The 26,064-nt window shown below is 42.0% G+C and overlaps 1 long non-coding RNA gene across 1 annotated transcript in view; it reads left to right on the top strand.

Moving 5' to 3' along the window:
* LOC117027464 (uncharacterized) overlaps nucleotides 1-23,709 on the top strand; it is a 58,994-nt gene extending 35,285 nt beyond the window's left edge. Inside the window, exons 5-6 of the long non-coding RNA XR_004423925.1 lie at nucleotides 19,126-19,358; nucleotides 23,614-23,709. This is a non-coding gene — a long non-coding RNA (uncharacterized LOC117027464). The remainder of the gene's footprint in view (nucleotides 1-19,125; nucleotides 19,359-23,613) is intronic.
* Nucleotides 23,710-26,064: the final 2,355 nt, after the last annotated feature.

Genomic DNA, 26,064 nt, shown 5'->3' with positions numbered 1-26,064 from the left:
TGTATTATTCTAATTTGTATGAAATCTAGAATAGGCAAAAATAATCTATTGTGATAGTAGATTAATGGTTGCAGGGGTAAGGGGACAAGACATATTTTGGGAGATGATGTAAATGTTCTATATCCTGATCGAAATAGTGATTGTAGAGTTGTACATTTTTTTCAAAACTCACCAAACCAAACTACATGTTTAAAGTAGGTCCATTTTTGTATGCAGACTATACCTCCATAAACATAGTTTTTAAAGTAAAAATGTTTTATGTATTTTAAAATAATCCTTAGCCTTTTTTTACTACATTTCTTATAATATTTTCTTAATACAGTGACATTGCCAAAAAAATAAAAATAAAAAATTTTCGGAGAAATTTATTTTAGAGAGTGGAATTTCATCCTAATTTCACACAGCCTCCCATTCCCACCCCACCCCATGTTACAACCACAATGGTCCTTTGGTGGTTATTCTTCCAGATTATCTAATAAATATACCAATATATATCTACATGTACAATTTTTGTGGAAACAGGATAATACTATACGTCTTCTTGCAACTTGCACGTGACATTTTATGGCTTTTGTCTGATACAAAGGGTCCAGTTACTTTCCCCTACAGTGAGGGCCTAGCAAAGTGCCCTGCACATAGTAGGTTTTTACATGTTAGATTCAGTGTCTTCGTTTGCTGGGGGGCATTTCCTCTTGCGTCAAGCGAAAATATTTTAACATTTTCAGTTATCGTTTTTACTAAAATCACACGCTCTCTAACTTTTATCTTAAGTTCTTTTAACCTAAATTCTTTCTATTACTGAGGGGGAAGCTGGTCTAGGTGGTGTCTTGGGCGGTGGTTGGCACTGAGCAAATGACTTGGTGTGGATCAAGGGTTGTGAATGCCCAGAAAGTGGGGTTCTACGAGGGCTTGTGGCGGGGGTAGGAAAGGTTTCTGCCAGCCGGAAGAGGCTCCAGTCTGAACAACCATCTCTGACTTGATTTCACTTTAAGTTTTCACCCACCATCTGTCTTGGATGTCCCCTTCCTTTCAAGCTGGTCACCAAACCAGCGTATCCAATCACTGAGGATGGAGGGCTTCTGGCTAAGGAATGAAACACCAGCTTCTCCCCTTTAAAAAGCCATGGGCTGCTTAAATGGTAAACCATGAGTTTATTTTTCTAAGAAATAGATCCTAAGAAAATATCTGAAAGGATTACAGGGGAGATGGGTGGAGTATAGTTTTCTAAATTGGTACAAAACAATCATCTGGAGAGTGGTTGAAAATGCAGCTTCCCAGGCAAGCCCCATTCTAAGAAAGTTGGATGTAGCATGTAGTATGAGAATCCCACCTTGAGGAACATTGGTCTGGATAATAACTAAAAATGCTCAGTCGTCGAACTTGAAAAGGATTTGGACAGATACCATACTCAATATGGAAGGGTTCCAAGGCCTTGCTTAGTCTGATTCTGGGACTGAATTAGGGCTCAGATCATCCATTGCCCTCTAATACTTGTCTCATTGGGTTTTGTTTCAGCCTTGGAAATCTGAAAGAAAAAAGTCTTTTCTTTTTAACGTAAAAAACTTTGTTTCTGTGCTTTAGGAGGTCCTGAATTGACGTTGGGTCTCTTTCTTGACCCCTCCAGGAGTGTCTCTAGCTAGAAGTTTGATTTTTGACCCTGTTCTGGTAATCTATTGCTGTGTAAAATACCACCTAAAGCTTAGTGACTTAAAACAACAAATATTAATTTATTTTCCTTATGAATCTGTAGTTTGGGCAGACCTGAGCAGGGATACTTTGTCCCTGCTCTGCATGGTCTCAACTCTGGCAGCTCACATAGGAGCTGGAGGACTCACTTTCGAGATGGCTCGCTCACGTGGCTGGCTAGTTGGCGCTGGCTCTTGGCTAGGAGCCCAGCTGGGTGTGTGGCTGAGCACTTCTGCTCCTCTCAGCGTGGGTCTTTCCACAGGCTCTTGGGCTTCCTCACAGCATGGCGGCTGGATTACAAAAGTAAGCCTCTCCAAAGAGTCAGGCAGGAATGCATGACGTTTTTATGACCTGGCTTCAGAAGTCACATAGTGTCACTTCCACCATACTGTTACTTCAGGAAGTTAGGAAGTCCTCAAGTTCAAGGAGAGGAAAAGTCGTGCCACCACTTGGAGCATCAAGGTAACATAATAAAAATAGCATGTGGGATGGGAGATGTTATTGCAGCCATCTTTGGAAAGTATAGTCTGTAATAGACTCTGACCTATTTTGTATTCTGTTTATAGGTTTTTCTGGTGCATACTCACCCGTGGTTGGTTCTGTTCTATCTTATTTCATCCTCTTCACAGCACTGCAAGGTAGTTACATCTTTTACGCATCCAAATGTAACTCATATCCATGTGTGGTTTAGGTGACATATTATTTTAAGCATTGTGAATTTTTACCTAAGTATCTGAATTTCTGGCTTCTCTTCACAATCAGAAAATTGAATCCATCCAGGCCAGGCTTTCCTCGTCTCACAATGGGCTGCAGTGGAGTCGTGGTGGCCCCCTTGGTGCAGACCTGCCCTCAGGCCTTTGCACAGTCCCCACCCCTGTCTATCACCATCCACTCATTATATTTTAGGTCTCACAAGCATTCGACTTGGAGGCTTTCTGCTTTACAAAAAATAGACCCAGTTTCTGCCACAGGAATAACAAATAATAGCAACACTTTTGGGGGGAGTTTTCAGAGCATTTTCTATAAAAAGCTACCTTTTGGGTTTTCTTTCTTTTTGAATCTGCTTTCTTTGGCAGAGACCATCAGGCCACTGTTGCTTGTTTGAAGGGCATCTCTCTGCTCCTTTGAAGAGCAGAAATGAGTGATATGTCCCATCTCCCAGAATGGTCCCTCTGCTCAGTTCCAGCCCCACCCCTCCCAGACTGACTCTTCTGGGAATCCCCACGATTAGCAGAATTCTCCTTGAGGCCCCACGTTTGCCATCCTCACGGCCTGATAAACGCTGGAGCCACGTAACATGGAATTCTCAATAGACTATATAAGGAGCACCAATGTCAGAGTTTTCCAACACCGCAATCTCCCCAAGAGCCAAGTCTGCACACAAAGATTTTCCCTCTGAAAGATAAATGTCCAGTGTTCAAGCCACGGCTCAGGACCAATTCTGAATATTCCTAACTGCTTGAGGCACAATCCTGACTTTGTCCTTTCAAGGGTTTCTGGTTTTGTTTTTAAAATGTCAACAGAAAACTATGTGTTATTCAAACAGGCAGAGCATTGCCTAAGGAGAGCGTTCACTGTGCAATCTTTATCTAGCCCTTCAGGAACGCTCGGGCCTGAAAGGGCAGCGGGCAGGTGGGGCCTGGCTGTGTACATTGTGATCAGGACACTTTCTTCCCTTTTGGGGCTGGAGTTTTTCTTCAGGTCTTTAATGCTGGAAAGAACTGCTGATCCTCAGCAGAGCAGATTCTTAGAGGTGGGAAAGGTCTGTGGTTTCACTCCTCTGTTAGAGCAGGCTCCTGCACCAGGCTAGAACGTTCTGCGGCACGCTGTTTCCCATCTCCAATCAATCACATTCCCCACCAGTCATCACTCTCCAGGTCAGTAACTGTGATTGTAAATTTTATGTTACCATTCCTTCGCTGTTCATTATAGTGTTTGTTTGTTTGTTTGTTTGTTTGTTTGTTTGTTTTACCATCTATTTACTATCTATTTCTGTTCAACAAACCACCTTAAAACAGTGGTGTAAAACAATAGCAATGTGTTTTTTTTCCCCTCAGAAGTCTGCACTTTGGGTAGGATTCTGTAAAGGAAGCTCATCTCTGCTTCAGGTAGCATCAGCTGGAGCAGCTCACCTGAGAGCTTTTGGATCTACTCAAGATGACTCATTTACCAGCTGGCCGTTGGCCAAGGCCTGGGGCCTTGGTTCTTCCCATGTGGCCTCTCCACGTGGCCTGGGTTTCATCACAACATAGTGGCTGAGTTCCTAGGGTAAACATCCCAAGAGAGCAAACCAGGTGGACGCTGTATTGCCTTTTGTGACCTAACCCCAGAAGACACATAGTGTCTATTAGTTGAAGCAGTCACAAAGTCTCACCTGGGCTCAAAGGGAGGGGACACTGACTCCACCTCTTAATGGGGGAGTGACAAGATCTAGAAGAGCAGGTGGGACCAGAAATATTGTTACAACCATTTTGGGGAAATACAAGCTACCACACTACCTTTGTACATACCCCTAGGTAACATACTATTTATTTTGCCTGTTTTAAACTTTATAGAAACATTTATATTAAATATAGTCTTCTGCAACTTTGTTCCCCTAACATTGTTGGGAGAAGCTCATTAGTTTTTAGAACTGTGTAATATTTCATTGCAATCATTTACCACAATGTGTAATTGTCCATTCTTTTATTGGATATTTATGTTTTTTCAGCCTCTCTCCTTTTTTTTTTTTTTTTGGTTATATATGTATGCTTTTTGCTATTTTGTACAGTGCTGCTATAAACATTCTTAAAAAACTCTGCTAGAAAATATGAGCCTAGGGCAGTGGTTCTCTCATTGATTTTTTACAATGTCAGGGATATTCAGCAAATGTCCTAGACAGTTTTGGTTTTCATGAATGGAGTAGGGGCTACTGGCATCTAGTGAGTAGAGAGTCCAGGGATGCTGCTAAACATCCTACAACGCACAGGACAGCCCTCGACAACAAAGAATTATCTGGTCCAAAATGTCAATCATGCTGAGGTTGAGAAACCCTAGCTTAGGGCATACATGTAGGGGTGGAATTCCCAGGTGATAGGCTATCTATAGGTTCACGTTTACTACATGATACTAAATAGTTTCCCAAGTGGTTGAACCAATTTGTATTCCACCAGAGTGGGATGCTCCACGTCTTTTGATATTGTCAATCTTCTTCATTTTTGCTAATTCATGGTGTGTTTTTTTCTTTCTGAAATGTATGTTCATGTGTTTTGCCCATTTTTTAATAGAACTGATTTGTAGGTAGTCTTTATATATTGTGGATACTTACCTTTTGTTGGTTGTATGTGCTGCCGATGTCTCTAGTTTGAAGTTTGTCTTCTCACTTCCTCATAGTTCTTTTGATGAATAGAAGTTCTTAAGTTTTATGTAGTTAAATTCATCGATTGTATACGAGCCTAATCAATAGTGTGCGATTTGGGGGTGTTATTTAAGAAAGCCTGTCCAGCCCTGAGGTTCTCACTACACCCCAGGCCTGGCAGCCTGTGGGGCTCTCGTCCTTTGCAGTTGGTAAGACCTGGCATTCCTCCTGCTGACCCCAGACGTGGCTGACCCTCCTCATCTTCTGCCATGATTGCTTGGTCCTTGCAAGTACTGGGCTTCAATCTTGATTTCCTGATTTCCTTGATTTCCTGTGCTTTCTTTGCTGAGACTGGACTCTTTCCATGATCTCTCCATCCCTCTCCACCCAGCACTGGACTCTGTTGTCTGGGTACTGGCCTTAAAATGAATGGATTTCTCTGGAACCACAGTGTCCTAGCAGTGTCAGCACTGCTGAAAATGCCCCTTAGATATAGGATTGAGCACCAGTTTTCTACAGTACTGGGATAGGTTCATCCGGACCCATCTGAGACATTCCCTCCTAGGGCCTGGATCAATAACGGGGTAGAGCTGAAGATGCCAGTGGTGCCCAAGAACACTGCTGCTCACAAGAGGGGAGCCCCAAGATGAGCCTGTCTGCTCTGACCAGGCACCTTCAAGCTTGGCCTGCCTGACCAGTGCCCCTCAAAGCTGACCACAGTTGAAGGACAGCCTAGGCGCTCTCTGCTCCACCCAGGGCGACCAACCCAGGCTTACCTTTGCTTCCTTTCCTTCCCCTCCCTTCCCCTCCTTTTCCCACTCCTCCCCTCCTTTCCTCTTCTATTCCCTTCATTTCCCTTTCCCTTCTCTTCCCTTCCCTTCCCTTCCCTTTCCCTTCCCTTCCCTTCCCTTCCCTTCCCTTCCCTTCCCTTCCCTTCCCTTCCTTTAGCTTTGCCCACACTCCAACCTTTGATGCCCCTTCTTCTTGGGCACTCTCACCCTTGTAATTCACACTGGTCTGGGTTTTCCTGGCTTTGAACACTCAGCACATTTAAGGGCTTTGTGTGAAACTCACCTTTGGGCTCCAGCAGCTCCTGTCTGCCCAAGCTTCTATGACCCAAACACATGGAATTGGATAAAGTTGAAGACATAAGTTTCCAGGTGTCCAGCTTTCAGGGACACCTGAATTGCTAGGCCAGGGAAAAGATAAATCTTAAGGTGGGGAACAAGGAGGAGGTGAAAGCAAGAGGCAAAACAGCAAAACAGCAGGAAGATATAGGAGGATGGATAGGTAGAGGGGACTTGAGAACCAAAAATGTATATGGTGGAGAGCTAGCGTGGGGGGCATTCTGGCACACTCGTTAAGAGCACAGTCTGCGATGAGGAATCTCCTACCCTCACTGATGGTGTGATCTCAGGCACATTATTCTCCCAGAGCCCTGTTTTCGTCACCTGTAAAGTGGGGATGGCATAATAACTTGCATGATTATCTGAAGGTTAAATGATAATAAATATGCAAAGTGTTTTTGTAGTATTTGGCACAGAGTAAGTGTAACGGCAGCTGTTGTTGTCACCGTTAGTTCATAAACAGAATGCCAGCTGCCAAGTTCCTGTACGGATGTATTGGTATAGACCAGGGGTCAGCAAACTGTGGCCTGTAGGCCAGGTCCAGCTCACTGACTCTGTCGGTATGGCCCATGAGCTAAGAATGGTTTCTATATTTGTAAATAGTTGACAAAAACCAGAAGAGCAGCAGTATTTTATGATGGGTGAAAATTAAATGAAATTTAAATTTCAGTGTCCATAAAGTTTTATTGGAATATAGCCATGCCATTTCTTTTGTATTGTCTTGCTTCCTACCTCTTTACAGAAAGTTTGCTGACCCGTGGCATAGGGGCAAATGCTTTAGTCAGCTGAACCTTGCAGAACTGGGCTGTCTCCTCCACTCCACAGCTCTACGCATGCTGGCTACCTTTCTCTGCCTACCGGCCCTCCCTTGGGACCCCAGAGTACCATTTGGTCAAGCCAGCTTTGTTTGACCCGATGTCTCATGTCCAGATTTCTGAACAATGAGGCTGAGTCATTGCAGGATTATATAGAAAAGCAAGGACAGGACTGTTTTGAGATTAAAATGACATAAAATGTGCAGAAGTGTTCTGTAACTGCAATAGATATTTTATTCAGCAAACAATGGTTAAATGATATTTAGTAAAGTTTCCATGTATTTTATTTTCCTTTCTGTTCAGTAATGTGAATGTGAATGTGGTCATGTTCTTTAAACAAAAAATGTTTTATTAACCAGAATGCGTTAATTTCTGACCAGACCAAGTAAGTTCTTAAACCAAATGGAATCATCATAATGTATGTCAAACCCACCCTCAAAGTGGCGTTTTAAGCTTCCTTGTCCTGTTTCTAGAGAAAAATCGTGGTTCCCGCCATCTTTTTTAACGCTTCCTCTTACCTTCCTGTTCACCCATCTCCATTTTCTTTTCCGGTCTCTGTGCTTGTGCTTTGGACCACTTGATTGCTGTGGGTGGCTGACTAGAGAGCAGATAAAGGTCACTGGGTTTGAAGAAGCCAAGTAACTGTGAGGCCAGGGTTCTAGGAGAATCATCAGCCAGATTTTGACATTTCCCAAGGTGATGGTAAGTGCTGGAGTGGAAGGCACACTATGACCAATTCCTCGATAACTACCAGAGGAAATCCAGCATCGATGTAGGGGGCATCAATGAGGAAAAGCAGAGAAGAGAAGAGGTGGATGGCATAGGAATCAAAGGACAATTTTTTAAAGGAAGGGACTCGCAAAGCACCAGTAGAACTAGGACAATGCTGGTCTCCTCTGCGTCCCCACAGCCTGCGGGAGAATGAGCAGCCTTCTCGGAGAAGGTGGTAAAGGAAGGCTGGGAGGAGCTTTCATGGAGCAGAAGAGCACTCCAGAGAAAAGGCTGAGGTTTGGGGTGTTGTTTACCTAACGTGGAGCCCCAGAGGACATCCTGGGGAGGGGCGGTAGGGAATTCCAGAAGCAGGGGGGGATGAGGTCAGTGGGAGAACAATTCAGGATGGAGGGTAAGGAGACATGTCCTGAGGGAGTTGCATTTCAGTTGGAGGCCAAGGGTAATAGGAGCCTGAGTCACCCTAGGATTAGCTGGCCCCAAATTCTAAATGAAATGCTGGAGTAAGGTTATTCTCGTCCTAGAGGCAGGGGAGGAGGGTTTGAGAAGCCTGGTGCCACTGTGAAGGTGGGAGGTATACAGTGCAGCGACCAAAAGCCATTCCCTTGTGTAAAACGCTTTAGCAAAGTGCCTGTACCCGGCAGTACATGCATTGGTGACTTTGTCCTCATTTCCTGGACAACTTAAATACTGAACGGTTACTTAAAAGTGCTGAGGGAAGAGGCTCAGGTTTTAATGCCCTTGTGTCAACATGACTAATGAGACCCTAGAATGCCCTTTGCCAGGTAACCGTGGGGCTCACTTTCTTCTTCACCCGTGTTTCTCTCAATGATGGACCTCCTCTGACCTTTGTACCCAAAACTGCCCTTCTCATCACTTGCTATCATCTCACCTTGTTTCATTTTCTTTTGTTCTGCTTATGTCCACCTGACACATTCTCTCTGTGATTATTAGTTCACTGTCATCCCAACTAGAATGTACTCCCCGTGAGGTCAGGGGCTTCCTTTGGTTGTCTACCCTATTCCCCAGTGCCCTGGCGTAGAACAGACAGAGCTCAGGAAGTATTTGTGAACTAATCATCAGATGGATGGATGGATGGATAGGGATGGTGAGCATGGGTACTCTTGCCTTCTCGCCATCCCTCAGGGATGTCCTCTCTCAATAGAAGTTGTTGCTCCATTAATGATGCTGTTAACCCTTAGTGGGGTCTCTCTTCACCATCCCTCCTATAACAAAAGTGAATTGCTTAAGAGTCAGTGTCCACACTGTTTCTCTCAAAGTTTTATACAATTAAATCTGATTACCAGAAACTCAGTTGCTTGCTCTGACCACACCCTCCCCCCATCTGGCCCTTTCTCCTTATAAGTGCTTTTTCTGATGTTGGCCAAGACATCAGAATCTGAGATTAGAGTTGGAAAATTAGGACCCTTCACATGCCCATACCAAGGCTTGAGATTTTCAAGAACTAAGACAGTGAGACACCCTCCTTTCCCCAAGAGCCCAGAGGTTGTGGGAGGATTGACAATTAAACATAAGGTTATTAGTATAATAAGGACAGTAGAGGGGAGGAGGTACCTTCAAAAAGGCTTCTCTTGAGGAATGATAGCTGAACATTAAGCTGAGGGATGGGTAGGATATAGCTGACCAAAGAAGGGTTTGGTGAAAGTACACATCAGGGGAAGACCCCCAGGCTAGAGAAGTGGGGCCTTTTGAAGGAACTGAAGTGCCAGGAGGTGGGAGTAGTGAGTAGCTAGAGCTGTGACAACAGACAACCAGATTGGAATCTCAGTTCCAACACGCTTAGCTGCGTGATCCTAGGCAGGTTACCATATTTTGCCATGTACAATGTGCTCCCGTGTATAATGTGCACCCACGTTTTTGGCCCAAACTTTCAGGGGAAAAAAATCTTTCATTTTAATATTTTTAATTCAAATTTTTATTTGTTTACATTTAGGTGCTTGTTTTTTGTATTATAAAGGAATTTTAGCATTTATCTTTTAATGTATTATGGTACTAAAAATTTTATGTAACAAATAATTACAAAACACAAGAACAGGTACAAGAAGTTTTATGTACTGGTAACAAATTTATGATATTTACCCATCATAGAAGGCCAAGAACTCTTCATCGTTGTAAGTTCATCATAAGTTCAACAAAACCGATTATCATATACCAGGGTATTATTTTGCATATGGATATTGTTATTGATTTCTAGAGTTACACTTTTAACTCATAAGCATAAATAAAAAAATTAAAACCATTTATATAGATATGGAATTAGTGCCACTATAATGCTACTATAGTACTACTATAATGCACATCCTTATTTTTCCCTCACAAACTTGGGCAAAAAAGTGCACATTATACGTGGCAAAATATGGTAATTAGCCCATTTGAGGATCAGTTTCTTTATTGTGGAAGAGAGTAGTATCTAAGATAGCTTCTGGAAGCAATTTAGATAGAATGCTTAGCAACGGCCTGCACAGAGTACATACTCATTGTATGTTGTACTCCTGTACTAACTAGTAGTACCGTGCCCAGCACATGGTAGGTGGTGTACAACAGATGTGAATGAACTGCAGGCTCCGAAAGACACCAGTTCTCTCCCCAGTCACCCAACTCTTCACCACCAAGAAACCCACTCCCCCTGCTAGATACTCAGTCCTTTCCTGGGTCCCCAAACTCAGACAGCTTGCCTTACACCAGGAAGACTGACCCACTGGAAATGTTCCCCACTACAGTCCACCTGGCTTGCTACTTTAGGAAAGCAGCTAAAGCCCTTTAAGTGGCTGTGAAACTAAAAGGCCAGGTTGTTTTTGACTAAACTTCTTTGGCTTGAGTCCAGATCTGGGTGTGGAATACAAAGGGTGAGGGATACAAGCAGGTATGGCATCTGGAGGTAAGAGCTGTCCCAGAACTGAAGTCAATCTAGGCTCTTGCCAGAGTTCTGGTGGCTCCAAGGTTTTGTTTTTTGGTTTAATCCAGGCTGAGATACACTCATTATAATGAGTCCAGTAATTTATGGGTTCCATGGTAAGAGTACCATTACTTTTCCCCTGAACCTTTTCAAAGAAAAATATTGAATCTACAGAAAAGTTGAAGGTTTTCTGTAAGTACAATGAACACATGTAACCCTTCACCTAAATTCATTAATTATTAATATTTTGCCACATTTGCACACATGCTCTCTCAGGTTTCTTTTTTGTTGAATAATTTTTGTAGACAGGAAGTTGCAGACATAATGACACTTCACCCTAAAATCTTCAGCATTCATCACTTAAGAATGAGGACATTCCATGACAAAACACCAATAGCATTTTTCATAGAACGAGAACAAATAATCCTAAAATTTGTATGGAACCATAAAAGATCCCAAATAGCCACAGCAATCCTGAGAAAGAAGAACAAAGCTGGAGGTATCACGCTACCTGATATCAAACTATACTACAAGGCTACAGTAATCAAAACAGCATGGTATGGCATGAAAACAGACACATGGATCAATGGAACAGAATAGAGAGCCCAGAAATAAATCCATGCCTAAATGGTCATTTAATCAATGACAAAGGAAGCAAGAACTTACATTAGGGCAAAGACATTCTTTTTAATAAATGGTGCTGGGAAAGCTGGACAGATACATGCAAAAAAATGTATCCACCTTCTTATACCATGTGCAAAAATAAACTCAAAATGGGTTAAGGCTTAAATGTAAGACCTGAAACCATAAAACTCCTAGAAGGAAATATAGGAAGTAAACTCTCAGACATTACCCTTCGTGATATTTTTACTGATATATCTCCTCGGGCAAGTGAAACAAAAGAAAAAATAACCAAATGGGACTACATCAAACTAAAAAGATTTTTCACAGCAAAGGAAACCATCAACAAAACAAAAAGACATCCTACTGAATGGGAGAAGATATTTGCCAGTGATACATCTGATAAGGGGTTAATATCCATAATTTATGAAAAAAATTTGTACAACTCAACACCAAAAAAACAAACAATCCAATTAAAAAATGCACAGAGGACTTGAATAGATATTTCTCCAAAGAGGATATACAGATGACCAATAGACATATGAAAAGACATTCCATGACATAGCCACCACAATCCTATATCACACCTAGGAAAATTAGTAATTAAAAAATATCATCTAATATTCAGTTCGTATTTAAATTTTGCACTTGTCCCCAAAATGTATAGTTAATTTTTTTAATCCAAAATGTAATTAAGGTAGATACTTTACATTTGATTGTTAATGTCTCTTTAGTCTATTTTAATCTAATACAGTACCTTACCTTTCTTTGTTTTTCATGACATTGATTTTTTTTCTGTCTCATACAATGTTCCACATTCAAAAGTTGTCTGGTTGTGTTCTCATAAGTAGATTCTGGCCAACCATTATTTTAAAAAAATCATTTGCATAGTGAAACAATTTTAGGACTTTAGAAATATGTACATATAAAGTAAAAATTTCTATTTCTTTTTGTCCACCAGGCCTTTGTCCTAAAAGAACACATTGGAAGCAGTTAACAGTGTATCCCTCTAGAAAAATAAATGCCTTTACTTGAATATATAGTTATATAGAATAGATCTGTTTTTCCATCATCTAGCTTCTTTTCAAGCTTCTACCCATGTGATAGTATTATAACCATTATTTTTCACCTGTTGTTTTGCTTAATTTATCTTAAATGATGTGCTACAACATTACATTTAAATTGTTTTTATTTTTTAAACATCTGTATAGTTTTCCATTATACGGATGTACCATAATTTGACCAGTTTTCTATTGATTGACATTTAGGTTATTTCTAGGTTTTCTTTTTTCTATTACAAATAATGTTGCAATAAACATCCTTGAACATACACGTGTTATATTTTTGTGACATAGTAAATTTATATAGGTGAAGTTGCTGGGCTAGAAGCTGTTTGCGTTTAAAACTTGGACAGCTTTATGGCTCAATCTACTTTTAAGGTGCCCAGGGGGAGTTGAGCTGCAGTGCTAGACACAGAATCCTTTCTGAGTAGCATCCAACCAATCAAGATGGACAACCCAATTGTAATAGTCTATGTTTTTCAGCAAAATTATAGCAGTGTAGATTGAAAATTATTCCCATGAATGAATTTATATGTATACTTATGTATATAATGCTAAGTCCAAGAAGTTTCACACCAAATTGCATTCACAGTAGAATTGGACAAAGTATCTATTCTTGTGCAGTAGTCCCCCTTTATCCATGGGGGATAGTTCCAAGACCCCCAGTGGTTACCTGAAACTGTGGGTAGTATCAAACTCTACATATACTATGTTTTTTCCTATACATACATATGTATGAAGTTTAATTTATAAATTAGGCGCAAAATTATTACTAACAAAAATAATAAAATAGAAACGCTTTACAACTCCTCTTTGGCGTATCTGAATTGCCAGCATCACTGCTCTTGCACTTGGGGGACATTATGAAGTGAAACAAGAGTAACTTGAACACAAGCCCTGTGATACCACAGCAGTCGATCTGATAACCGAGAGGGCTACTAAGTGACTAATGTGCTGGTAGCCTATGCAGTATGGGTACACGAGACAAAAGGATGATTCATGTCCTGGGCAGGATAGAGCGGGATGGTGCGAGATTTCATCATGCTACTCAGAACGGTGTGCAATTTAAAACTTACGAACTGTTTATTTCTGGAATTTTCCATTTAGGATGTTCAGGCTTCCACTGACCCTGTGTAACTGAAACTGAAGAAAACAGAACTGTGGCTAAGGGGCGGGGGGTGGGGTGGGCACTGTATTGCTTTTAAGAATTGGAGGATGAACCTTTTTGAAACGTGAATACTGAAACAATGACGTGGAACTGGATGCACGAAAGGGTGGCCAAGGAGAACCTGGTGACATGGGGGGGGGGGTGTTATGACTACTGAGAAGGAAACATTTTCTTATGTGGCTACATAAATTTCTGACCCCCAATCAGGGCAGAGAATTCACTAATCTCCAATACTAGACCTTACTAAGTGTCAACAATACTACAATACCAGAAGAAAACCAGCCATTAGTAGAGGGAAGGCCCAAGAAAAAAATTTCTGTGATCTTATTGACTCATCTCCATACAACATATAAATTCTTCAGGGTATTGACACACCTTTTCAAATCAGTAAAATAATTTTGTAAAAAGCAACATTCTATCTGGCATATCCTGGCATAGGGTGCTCTAAGATACACTGGTAAGCAAAAAAAGCAAGATGAATTAAAGCCTGTATAGTATGCTACAATTTATCTAACAAAATATATGCATTGCTTTACAAAAAAAAAAAAATGAAAAAAAGTAAATACCTAAACAGCAAAAGGCCAGTAAGCCTGTGAATAGGTACTGAACATCTTTAGTCATCAAGAAAATGCAAATTAGCGATCCTAAGAAAAAGAACAATGCTGGAGGAATCACACTCCCTGACTTCAGCTCGTACTACAGGGCAACAATAATCAAAACAGCATGATATTGGCAGAAAACAGATACACAGACCAATGGAATAGAAATGAGAACCCAGAAATAAACCCACATAGATATGGACAGATAATTTTTGACAAAAAAGCCAAAAGCATACAATGGAGAAAAGACAGCGTCTTCAATAAATGGTGCTGGGAGAATTAGAAAGCCACGTGTGAAAAGAATGAAACTAGATTGCTATCTGTTTCTGTGTACCAAAATTAACTCAAAATGGATCACAGGCCTAAACATGAAACCTGAAACAATAAACTACATAGAAGAAAACATAGGTACTAAACTTATGGACCTTGGGTTCAAAGAGCATTTTATGAATTTGACTCCAAAGGCAAGGGAAGTAAAAGCTAAAATAAATGAATGGTACTATGTCAAACTAAAAAGCTTCTGCACAGCAAAAGAAACCATCGACAAAATAAAGAGGCAACCAACTGAATGGGAGAAGATTTTTGCAAACAATGCCTCCAATAAGGGCTAATATCCAAAATATATAAGGAACTCAAACAATTGAACAACAAAAAAACCACACAATTCAATTAAAAAATGGGCAGAGGACCTAAAGAGACATTTCTCCAAAGAGGACACAAATGGCCAATAGACATATGAAAAAATGCTCAACATCACTACTCATCAGACAAATGCTAATGAAAACCACAATGAGATATCACCTCACACCAGTTAGAAAGGCTATCATCAACATGAGAAATAACATTTGTTGGAGAGGCTGTGGAGAAAAAGGAACCCTCATACACTAATGGTGGAAATGCAGATTGGTGAAGCAGCTATGGAAAGCAATGTGGAGGTTCCTCAAAAAATTAAGAATAGAATTACCATGTGACCCAACAATCCCTCTCCTGGGTATCTACCCCAAAAAATTTGAAAACATTTATACATAAAGACACGTGTGCTCCAATGTTTATTGCAGCTTTATTTACGGTGTCCAAGACATGGAAACAACCAAAGTGTCCTTCCATAGATGAATGGATAAAGAAGTTGTGGTATATATACACAATGGAATACTATTCTGCCATAAGAAAAGATGAAATAGTACCATTTGTGACAACATGGATGGATCTTGAAATTATAATGCTAAGCAAAATAGGTCAGACAGAAAAAGTCGAGAACCGTATGATTTCACTGATATGTGGTATATAAAACTAAAAACAACAAAAGAACAAGATGAACCAATGAAGAAACAAAAACTCATAGACACAGACAATAATTTAGTGGTTATCAGAGGGTAATGGGGGAGAGGGTGGTAGATGAGGGTAAAGGGGGTCCAACATATGGTGATGGAAAGAGAACTGACTCTGGGTGATGAACACACAATGTGATATATAGATGATGTTTTACAGAATTGTACACCTGAAATCTATGTAACTTTACTAACAATTGCCACCCCAATAAACTTAAAAGAAAGCAAATTAAAATTACAATAAGATAATGCTATACACCCATCAGAATGGCTGAAATTAAAAGACCAAGTCGAATAGCAAGTGCTGGCAAAGATGAGACACAATAGGAATCTTTATGCACTGCTGGTGGAAATGTAAAATAGAACAACCATTGTAGGAAACTGGCAGATGCTAATAAATTTCAATATGAACCTACTGTCTGGCTAGTGGTGTGCTTGTCCATGTTTAGCAAATGGCTCTGGGGGTGGAGGAGAGGGAGGTCCTGCTTTGTAACATGGCGTAAATCTTCCCACCATGGCCGATTTTAAGCTAACATGAAGTCACGTAAAGTAGAGTTGGGAAGAAATGTGCATATTCAGCCCCAAGATGTACAGGCTGGTTCCAGAGCACACAAATTGTGGTATATTAATACAATGGCATTGTATTAATAAAAAATAATGAACTACTAATGAACTACTAATACAACAGCATGGATAACTCAAACATCTTAAGTCTTGGAGCAGGGACAAGGTAACTTTCTGGGGGTGATAGAAGTCTATTTTCTCTTGATCTAGTTACCTGGGTGTATATATTTGTCAAAATTTACCAAGCTGTACACTTACATGTAAAGTCACCTCAATAAAGTACTTGTTGACATTAAACAGGAAAAACAGTGGTTTTATTTCATTTCAAAAGAAGAAGAAGAAGGAGAAGAAGAAGGAGAAGAAGTCATGATTTTTAATGGTTATCTAGAGGGATGGAGGAAACTATAAAGAGATAGGGTAAAAAGCTATTATAGATTTCTCTGAATACATCTTGTTTTGTAGGTTTGATTTTGGAGTCGTGAGTAATTTACATAAAAATATAGACTAAATTAAATCAAAATTGAGAAAAAAGGCAATTTACTAAAATCAAAACAAAACAAAAAATGTTTCTAACTATTGAGTTGATGGTCAACCACACAGAGAGGAATTATTTCAAGAGACTTCTAACAGAGGAAGTTGTAGTACATCCTGGTGGGAGATATCATAAGGCAAAAAGAACTCAAAAAAATTCTTAAGCTTTTCAATATTCATGTTGTTAGTAATAATATTGATATCATTATTTTGAAACTTAGCTATGTTTTATAGGACAAAGCAAATAAGTAATTATGTTAATGTTAATAGAAACCAAGAATTTTACCTTAAGAGACAGGGATGCAAATATAGAATAAAAACTTTTATAAACATTCTACAATCTTAAATTTTAATAGAAAATATTTGTATGAACTGATAATACACCTTCTTATTTTGAAAAAATCTCTTTCCTAGCTCTGTCCACTTAAAAGGTCTAGAAATGGTGACCAATCACATGCAATGCATGCCCCTAGTGCCAGTTTATAGCCTCTAAATATTATTTCCCACTAAGGAACCAGGGCTCCTTGGGGAAATGGATGGTTCTGGTCTGAGGTAAGAAATACATATGATGAATCTGGAATATCACAACATACCCAGAATTCCTGGGACCATGTCAAAAGGACTCAGAAATCAACTTGTCAAGGCTCTGGCTCACTGACCACAAATGGGACAATTTAGATATGAATGTGAATAAATGAAAAGGATCGAGACACATGAATCATGTTGATAATTCACAAGTTCATAATGATACTACTTGAAAAGATTAAATAAACACCGTCATTCACCTTTGGATGATACTGGGGAACCAACTCATTGTTTTGAAAACAGGCAAGTAAAGAGAAAGAATATACCTTTGCCACATGAATTGAACTTTAGGGTAACCAAACACCCAAAATGGTTCCTTTTATAGGAGTATTGCAGCCAATATTTAAGAAGGAAAATCATAATATTGCAAGCCCCTAAAGAAATAGTGGTTCTAGGCAATGACGATTGTATTGAGTTTCCTGGACTGCCATAACCAAGTGCTACCAAGTGCTGATGGAACAGTGCTCCCTTGGAAGCTCTAGGAGAGGAGCCTTCCTTTCCTCTTCTAGCTTCTGGTGTTTGCTGGCAACCTGTAGCCTTCCTTGACTTGTGGATGCAACACTCCAGTCTCTGCCTCTGTGCTCACATGGCCATCTTCTCCCTGAGTCCGCCTGTGTTCAAATATTCCTTTTCTTATAAGGGTTGAATTAGGGTGAGCATTTTAACCTGTTTATGTCCATAGGTGTGGGGGTTAGGATTTCAACTTACCTTTTTGGGGGACACAGTTCAACCAATAATAACCATCAAGGGTAGCTAATATCACAGAAAGGCACAGAACATTATATGTTATCGCTAAAGAATTAGATTCAAATCAGACCAAGTCTAGATCTAACTACCCAGGTACAGGAAACAGAAGAGACAGAAGAGCACGCTAAAAACAACACAGGCACATAACTGGCAAAGTCTAGAATGTGGGACATTCTGCAGGACCAATGACTTGGTTTCTTCAATAAATAACTTGCAAGGAAAAATCAGAGGGAGAGAAACCTATAAATTAAAATGGATGTAATAGACGTAGCAATCAAATCCAATGTATAGATCTTATTTGGAAATGTCCGTACTTACTAGATATTCAATGATATAAAGGGATTATTGATAATTTTTAAAAACATACCTTGGTATGTATAGTACTAGTGTTTAAAAAAAAGAGAGAGTTCTTAACTTATCAGAATATATCCCCTCAGATAGAATTACTTGATATTTGGGAGGTGGAAGGAGAATTGGGAACGGCTTAGGTGCGAGATAGGATTAGCCATGATAATTAATGCAGCTTGGTGTTGGGTACCTGTGGGCTCATTATACTATTTTTCTATAGACTGACATTTTCTAGCATATAAATTTATAAAAATAAAAATAGAGTGTGTTAATTCAGTGTTTCTCAACATGTGGCAGTATCAGCCTCTATCTTCTGAAGACAACTCTCTCCCCAGACTCACTGACAGCCACTGTTGGATATACTTTGGGAGGATATTGAATTTCTCTTTTCAAAAGTATTCACTGCAGCTTGATTGCTGCTGAGGAAATTTTGTTTCTTGGAAGCTCCTGGCTAGCTGACAGAAAATATTTTTCATTTGGCAAGAAAGCAATTTTTAAAAATTCTTTTATTATAAAAGGACTATGTACATACACAGGGTAAAAAGAAAATCCAAAAAGTGCCCAAAAAGCAAGATCACTCTTTCACTCTTCCCACCCCAATTCTCTTCTCCAAAGTTTCCGCTGTTTCAAGTTTCCTGTGAATCACTCTAGACATTTTTCTAAGCATATACAAAAATAAACACGATTTGGACCTTACTGGAAATACAGTCTGCAACTCGTTTTTTGTTTACCCAGCAGTACATCTTAGAGAACTTCCATAGCAGCAAACACAGATGCTCCTCTTTTTCATTTCACTATATGAAAATATCATGATTTATTTCAGTCCCCAACTGGCAAGCATTTTTCCCCCAGTTATTTCCTCTTTCCGATAATGTTGCAACGCACCTTCTTGTACACACATAGAAAAGGAATTTTATTGAAAATCTGTATCTCCTAAAAAAACCCCTCCTTCGTTCTTCCAGCTCTGGACAGGAAGCGCCCTGTGGTATGAAGCAATCACACAGCAAACCTGGACCTGACCGCATCACCTTGTGATTCCCGCCACTGGCAGCTCGTACCGGCTCCTGGAGGCGCCCAGACGCCGGGCGTCCGCAGCTCCGAGGCTCCAGCGGACAGCTGCCCAGGCTGAGCCGGGCGGATGCGCCCCTGAGTGCCCTGTGCGTGACGTCCCCAAGCATCGACATCAAGCCATTAGGTAAGTCCGCTGGCTTTGAAGGAGTCTGGGGCCGAGGGATGTGAGATTCACCTGGTTGCAGCAATTGTTCAGACGGGGGTATGTGTCAAGTTACGACACTAAAATGCTGATGTGGATCAATGCCTCTGGTGGCAAAGAGCGCTCAGTGCCTAATGTTTTCGCCAAAAGGCAGTAGGATGAGTAGGTAAGCAGAGGAAGCTTTTATTTTAGTTTATTCTTTTACTTTTTAAAAAAGTGGTTTGTGTTTCATTCTCTGGAAGCCCTCTGTGTCAGCGAGGCTTTTCTTTTCTGCCATGTGGGACTTCAGGTGGGCACCTCTTGCCAGAGATGGGAATTTCCTGGCAAGGAAGAGCGGCAATTTGAGTAACCCTGATACAGACAAATACATTCACTTCAATAAAGCTTGTCAGGTGTCACTGAAGATGTGTGAGAAACCAGACAGAAAGCTATAGAAAATGCTCTTTAAAAAAGTATTCTCCAATTATGTCTTTAGTGAAGCACTTGCCACCCGATCCCCTGAACTTGCGTAAGTTCAGGCCGAGGCTTCAGTAAGGAGAGTTTTGTTAGACCCACAGGGAAGGGGTTTGGGAGATGGTCTGTGTCTCAGCTCAGGCTGTGTGGGGCTTCCAGCTTGGACCACGCGTATTAGGGCGCAGAGCAAAATGCACATGACTTGTTTCTCCTCTTTTAAAAAATGCTTAGGGTGGCTGTTATTTGAAAAGTAGATAAAGGTTTATTTGCATAGTCCCTCAACTGAAGAATATATCTCCACTCCCTTGGTGAAATTTGGCCAATCAACAGTTATTAGAAGACAAGCATAGGCTTATTGGGAAGGGAGCAATAATGCGCTTGTTCATCTGACGTATCTCATGTTTCCATATGGCATTTGGCTTAACAACAGAAAGTAATAAAAAAGCATTGCACTAGTGGGACTTGCATGGTATTCAAGTGAGGAATGAAGTGGAGGGTGGTGGGGAATGGATTGAATCTTGGGAAAGCATCGGGTGGGGGTGGGGGGTGTCCTGTAAGTTCACCAGAGGAGATGCAGGATGAGCTGGTTAGAAGTAGAGGGCTGTTCTGTTTCTTGTTTTTTTAAAATTAACATCAAGGAAAAATGAGATAAGAGGAAAAGAGCTAACGATGGCATGTTGTGCTGGCGTGGGTGAATAGACTGGTACACGAAACACTGGTCCACCTGGGCATGGGGCTCTAGACACAGTTTACTGCTGATTGCCAGGATCAAGGTCAGAGATTGTAGTGAGCAGGGCCCAGTGCGAGTGAGTCTCCAGGTTTCATGGGGCTGTGGAAAACAGTTCTGTCCAGAGATCAAGTGGATTAGGTCCCAAGTGAGAAGGACCCTGATTCTCTCGGCATTCATCCAGGGAAGCTTTCTGTTTGCTGCCCCCCTCCTCTTCCTCTCCCCTGCCCCACCTGCAGGGGTGTCCCGTTTCCTATCACCTGTCCAGTCTCCCTGAACAGCTTTTACATTCTGAACTAGTTCAGTTCCATAGAGAAGCTTTTGTTAAGCATTCATTAGCTTGTAAGATTTTTTTTCACCCTATGAAATTCTCTCAAGCCTTCTGACATTGTCAAGTGCCTCAGTGATTGGGTTTGAACAACTGTGACCTTCAGCTGCCTGAAGATGTGTAATGCCATCCCTGTTGATTGTAGATTCAAACTTAGGGATCTTTTCAGTCAACAGGAGGAAATACTAGAAAGGGGTATAGAGTCCTCCCTTCCTGCCTTTGGTGTCTGTAAGCTAAGACCTGTTCTTCCAAGTAAGCTGCTTCTAGTCAATCTTGATTCCAGTTCCTTTAAACAGATCAATTTCCTAAAGAGGCAAAATAACAGGGTGCCTGGTTTAGGAGTCAGAAAACCTGGGTCAGTGTTGTTCTACCACTGATTACCCGTGAGCCCTTTGGCAACTGTTCAGTATTTCCCCTTAAGTAAAAATGAAGGGGTTGAATCAAGATGCACAAAGATTTCAACAGCATGAAAGGAGGGGCTGAAACTGACAAGATTAAATGTAAAACAAGATTAAAAAAACAATTAATTTTAAAACACATTTAAACCTGGGGGGAGAGCTAATATTGCTATTCCTATAGAAAAGGTTCAGTTGCCCTGATGTGAATCAAGAATGAGCTGTGGCCACCAGTATAGCTCACAATCGCAGGCAGCACCAATAGACGCGCAGCTTCCAGAAAAAGGAGATGCCATAGCTTTACTCTGCTCTCATCTGGTTGTGGCATCTCCTGCTTCCAGTCTCACATCTGCCTCCCATCTTTTCTCCAACTTGCAATCAGAACGATTGTTCTTAAAATCGAAATTTGGTTGTCACTCTCCTGCTTACGAGCCTTCAATAGCTCCCTATTGCTCTCAGAATAGTCTCATACAATGTCCTTCATGGTCGGGCCCCTGTTGATCACTCCAGCCTATCTCCTGTCCTCCAATGACTCACAACCCTGACTCTAGTAGTTCCAAACCACAAGCAGTTCCCAGAACTGGTTCTTCTCTCTCTCCCCTCTAGAGTGCAGTTTCCAATACACACACACACACACACACACACACACCCCCCGCCACCTGTCAGCTTCTCCATCCTCTGGGCTTTCAGAGCCCCTGGGCTTGCCTCTGTCATAGCACTTCCCACACCATATTGCAATTGCTTGAGAGTACACCACTCTCCCATCCCAAGACAGCGAACCCCTCAAGACAGAGATTTGTTTATTTCTGTGCATTCACGGCATCTACAATGTACCTGGTAGGCAGTCAGTAAATATCTATAGAATCAACAGAAGGCTAGGGGAACAACTGACAAAGCCAAGTGTATTCAGAGTAATAAGGATGGTGAAAACTGTGGAAATAAGGATGAATGACAAATAACTGAAGAACCCTAAACAGTTTAGTCTGGAAAAGAGAGCATCAGGAGAGGTGCAATAACTCGCCGTCATGTGTAGGGCTGCCGCAGGGAAATGGTGTATGATTTACTCTGGGCTCTCCAGAGGGCAGAATTGGGCCCTCTGGTGGGAGCGAGATGGGCATGGTGCCATCTAAGAATCAGCTTTGGAGAACACTATTACATAATGTGTGGGAACATTTGGTGGAGGAAGGGTACCTTGCAGAGAAGGGATGGCTACTTGTGGCCCCAGCACCATCTCAAGAGTGGTTAGAAGGATTCCTGTGTTGGTTGAGGCATTCACCCCGATGATATTTGAAACTCCTGCAGCGCATGGATTCTACAGTCTGCAGGTCCCTGACAGCTCTACAAGTCTGTGATTCTCTCGTCTAGGTCACAACATCACACAATTTAGAAAACTGAACGGACGTTCTCATTTCTGACTTCTCTTCCTTTGCAGCTTTAGAGTATCTCACCTATTACAAATCCACCCAGGATGCCTTGCCCACTTAATTGTTCCATTGGGAAAGGAGATAGGGACATGGAGAAGTTATATAACCTGTCCTAGTGTTTGCAGGTAATACTACGAGGTGGAATCTTAATAGGAAATGGAATTCTACGTCGGAGGCATTAAAGCAGATGGCTTTTCCAGGTCTGTCATGACGTCATGAGCCAAGTTGTCCTATGAAGTGTCATGTTTCTTACCATTTTGCCTTAATTGCACTTCTAAAGTTCAAGAACACAACCACGGCAGAGTAGCTTGGGGACAGGCTTTGGAACTAGATTGCTAGTGTGACCTCGGGCAAGTCATTTAATCTGTCTGTGACCAGCTCCATTTCCTCGTCTATAAGATGAATATAATAATAGAATTAACCTTTTAGGGTTGTAAGGACAAAATAGGAACACAGTACCTGGGTATATTAAGTACTTTATATTACCTAGTGTCATTAGTACTGTACTGGATGAGGACAGACTTGGGAATAAAGAGAACGGATTTCTCATTCCAGCGCTAAAGGTATAGTGCAGTGGACTTCTGCTGTTCTCAGCACAGCCTCAGAAATTCCTCAGAGCTCCCACTGAGAGCGTGGGCTGGATGTAAAGGACGCAAGATGACAACCTTTGGCATAGAAGCACAAAACGGGCGCGGGTGCACCCCAATGGGGTTCATGCGCTGCTGTCTGTGGTCCTGAAACAATTTGTTGCTTCTCTAGAAAACTGAGGGTAGGTTGGGGGATGCACCCATAGGCCCATGTCCTTCACCCCTCTGCCATAATTCCTTGCTTATGGATAGTCTATCCAAATGGAATTTGGATAAATTACTGATAACTTTTGAATCATTAGTTTCTTTTTCTTTGACTACAGGTAATTGCCATCCTCTGATGTGTTCACAGGGACGTTGCCAGGTTACATGCCAGCCTATATCTATAACCCCTCCCCACCTGATGCCTGCCCAAGGAACACAGACAGAAAGGGCAACACAGTGGCAACCAACATATCTTTGAACCTGAGCTCCCTCCTAGTAGAGTCCCTGGGACTCCAAGCCCCCTGAAGGCACAGCCCAGCTCCTGCCTGACGGAGTCCCGGGGGCCTCACACAGTTGTGAGCAACGATTCACGTGTTCCTGAGGCTGGGATCAGAGCTACACTCTCCTCTGTCTCCAGGTGGCCTGTATCGGCCATCACTGCCTCGGCCATTGCAGATGCTGTACCTCCTTTCTGCTACTTCCCATCTGGGACACAGCAGCAGGCTCTCCCCCACCAAGGGCGCGGCTCTTCTGTTAGATACCTTGAAGGGTTCTCTTGCTGTTTCAACTTGGGATTTTCGTCAAGGACTTGGGATCGATTCCCAGTGGAGTCTGAGCCAAGGGACACTTGCAACATCCCCCAGCATCTTGTTCAAAAGCCTTTCTCCTAAAAAAAAAAAAAAAAAAGCCTTTCTCCTTTCTTTTTCATAAGCCTGGACGGTGCAATCCATCACTGTCTTGGGATAAAGTCCAGGCTCCACAAGGGCCCTCCCTCCCCAGGGGAGAGATGAGAGGCACGCTGCCTCTGCCCTTTTCTTGGTGTCAAGAGTTTCATCTGGCATCCAGCAGCTCAGCTACATTCCCAATATCCTCATCAAATAATTCTCCTGGTGGCCCCTGAGGGGACCCTGCCCACTGGGCTCCCTCTGGGACCCCCAATCAGATATGAAAGTGCTTCAGGCTTTCTACACTAGGAGAATCCTCCAAACCTGATAGAGAGTTATTACAATAAAAGAGTTCGAAAGAATTTTCCTTTTCACAGATTCATAAAGCAGAAAATACTGTTAATGTTGATTTGGCCCATTCTGGCTCCAAGCAGAAAGAAAGAGAAAACTGATACTTCCCCAAGGCTGACATGTTTAAACACCCCCTTATAGGTTGGAGGTTGTTTTTTATTTCCCGAATGGCCACACCAATTCCTTCATGGTGCAATTTGAGCCATTTGCCTGTAGTTTTATCTTTAAGGGGAATCAGAGGGAAGATGGTAGCCTGCTTTGGCGGATCACAGTGTAATTCTCTCTAAGTTCTTATCCATTCCAACACACACACTCACACATACACACACACATCCCCTACACACATATTTAGTTCTAAACCATAATCACCTGTGTTCGACTTGGCTCTCAGAAGTGAAGAGGGAGCCCTGGGTATGCAATAGCATAAACATATTTTCCCCAAGAGATGCTTATGCAGCAATCCAGACATTCTCATTGCTCTGCCTTTTAATTAGTTCAGGGAGTTGCAACCTCACAGTGTGGGTGTGTTTGCCAGCTGTGCTTTTCGAGAAGTTATATGGTCTGTGCTCGTTCTGTCTCCTCCCTCGGTGTTAGGAAATTATAGAGCCACCTCTCTTTGCTTGTCTTGGAAGTGTGTGCACTGACCTTACCCCACAGAACCTGGGACACTCGGGGCTTTTCTGAGCCGGCGCTCAAAGGCCTGTGGGGAACCAGTGTGATGACACTCAGAGCTCAGATCTTGCAGCCTGCTGTCCTTGAGCAGGGCGGGAGTGGGTGGCCTTGGGCTAAAAGGGGTTGCCTTCATCTATGACTGTTCAGTCCCTTTGGGCCACATACTGCAGAATCAGTGCGCACAGGGGCCCAGAGGAAGAATTTTATGGCTCAGGGGGAACCTGCGTCTCTCTCATGGAGTGCCCTGTTCTGGAGGCTGCCAGATACTTTATCCCCATGAAAAGAGTGGCCCCGAAGAGCACTCCTGGCCTTCCTTCCTCCGAGGCTGCCCTATCTCTACTTCCCCCAGGGGCCCTGGAATGGCTGCTTGGCTGATGACTTTTTAATTTAAACTTTTCTTCTCTACACGGTCCCCTCTTATCTTGTTTATGCGTTCTCATTCTGGGTGACCAGATCATACTTTCAGCTCTAGTTCTAACTTCTCCACTTTGCCAAGGTTCAGCACACACACACACACATACACACACACCCCTTTAAGCGGGTGGGTGGTGGTGTTTTTCCTGGCATTCTCCCACAGATACTTTTCCAGCTCAGCTCTCAGTGGCCAGCACCTCTCCGATTTGCCCAGATGGCCTGTGTGATTTTCTACACCACACTTTTCAGCTGAAACCCACCAGGGTACAATTTTCTTTCTTATCTCATCCCTTGGCATGGATCCCACTGTCGGTTGCCTCCTATCTGCTCACTGGCATTTTTGGCAGCTGTTTGCATCCCTTCTGTCTCACTTGGTCTTTTGGGCAGGGCCTCGGCCAACCTCGCTCCTTGGCACTTGGCTTCTCCAGGAGGGACTGCTCTCCGCAAATAGGGTTATTAGTCGCTGCC

This window comes from Rhinolophus ferrumequinum, chromosome 9 (genome assembly GCF_004115265.2).
Source record: "Rhinolophus ferrumequinum isolate MPI-CBG mRhiFer1 chromosome 9, mRhiFer1_v1.p, whole genome shotgun sequence".
In the NCBI taxonomy this organism is placed as follows: Eukaryota; Metazoa; Chordata; class Mammalia; order Chiroptera; family Rhinolophidae; genus Rhinolophus; species Rhinolophus ferrumequinum.
The sequence above is the reverse complement of the archived record's forward strand: the minus strand, read 5'-3'. Positions and strand labels throughout refer to the sequence as shown.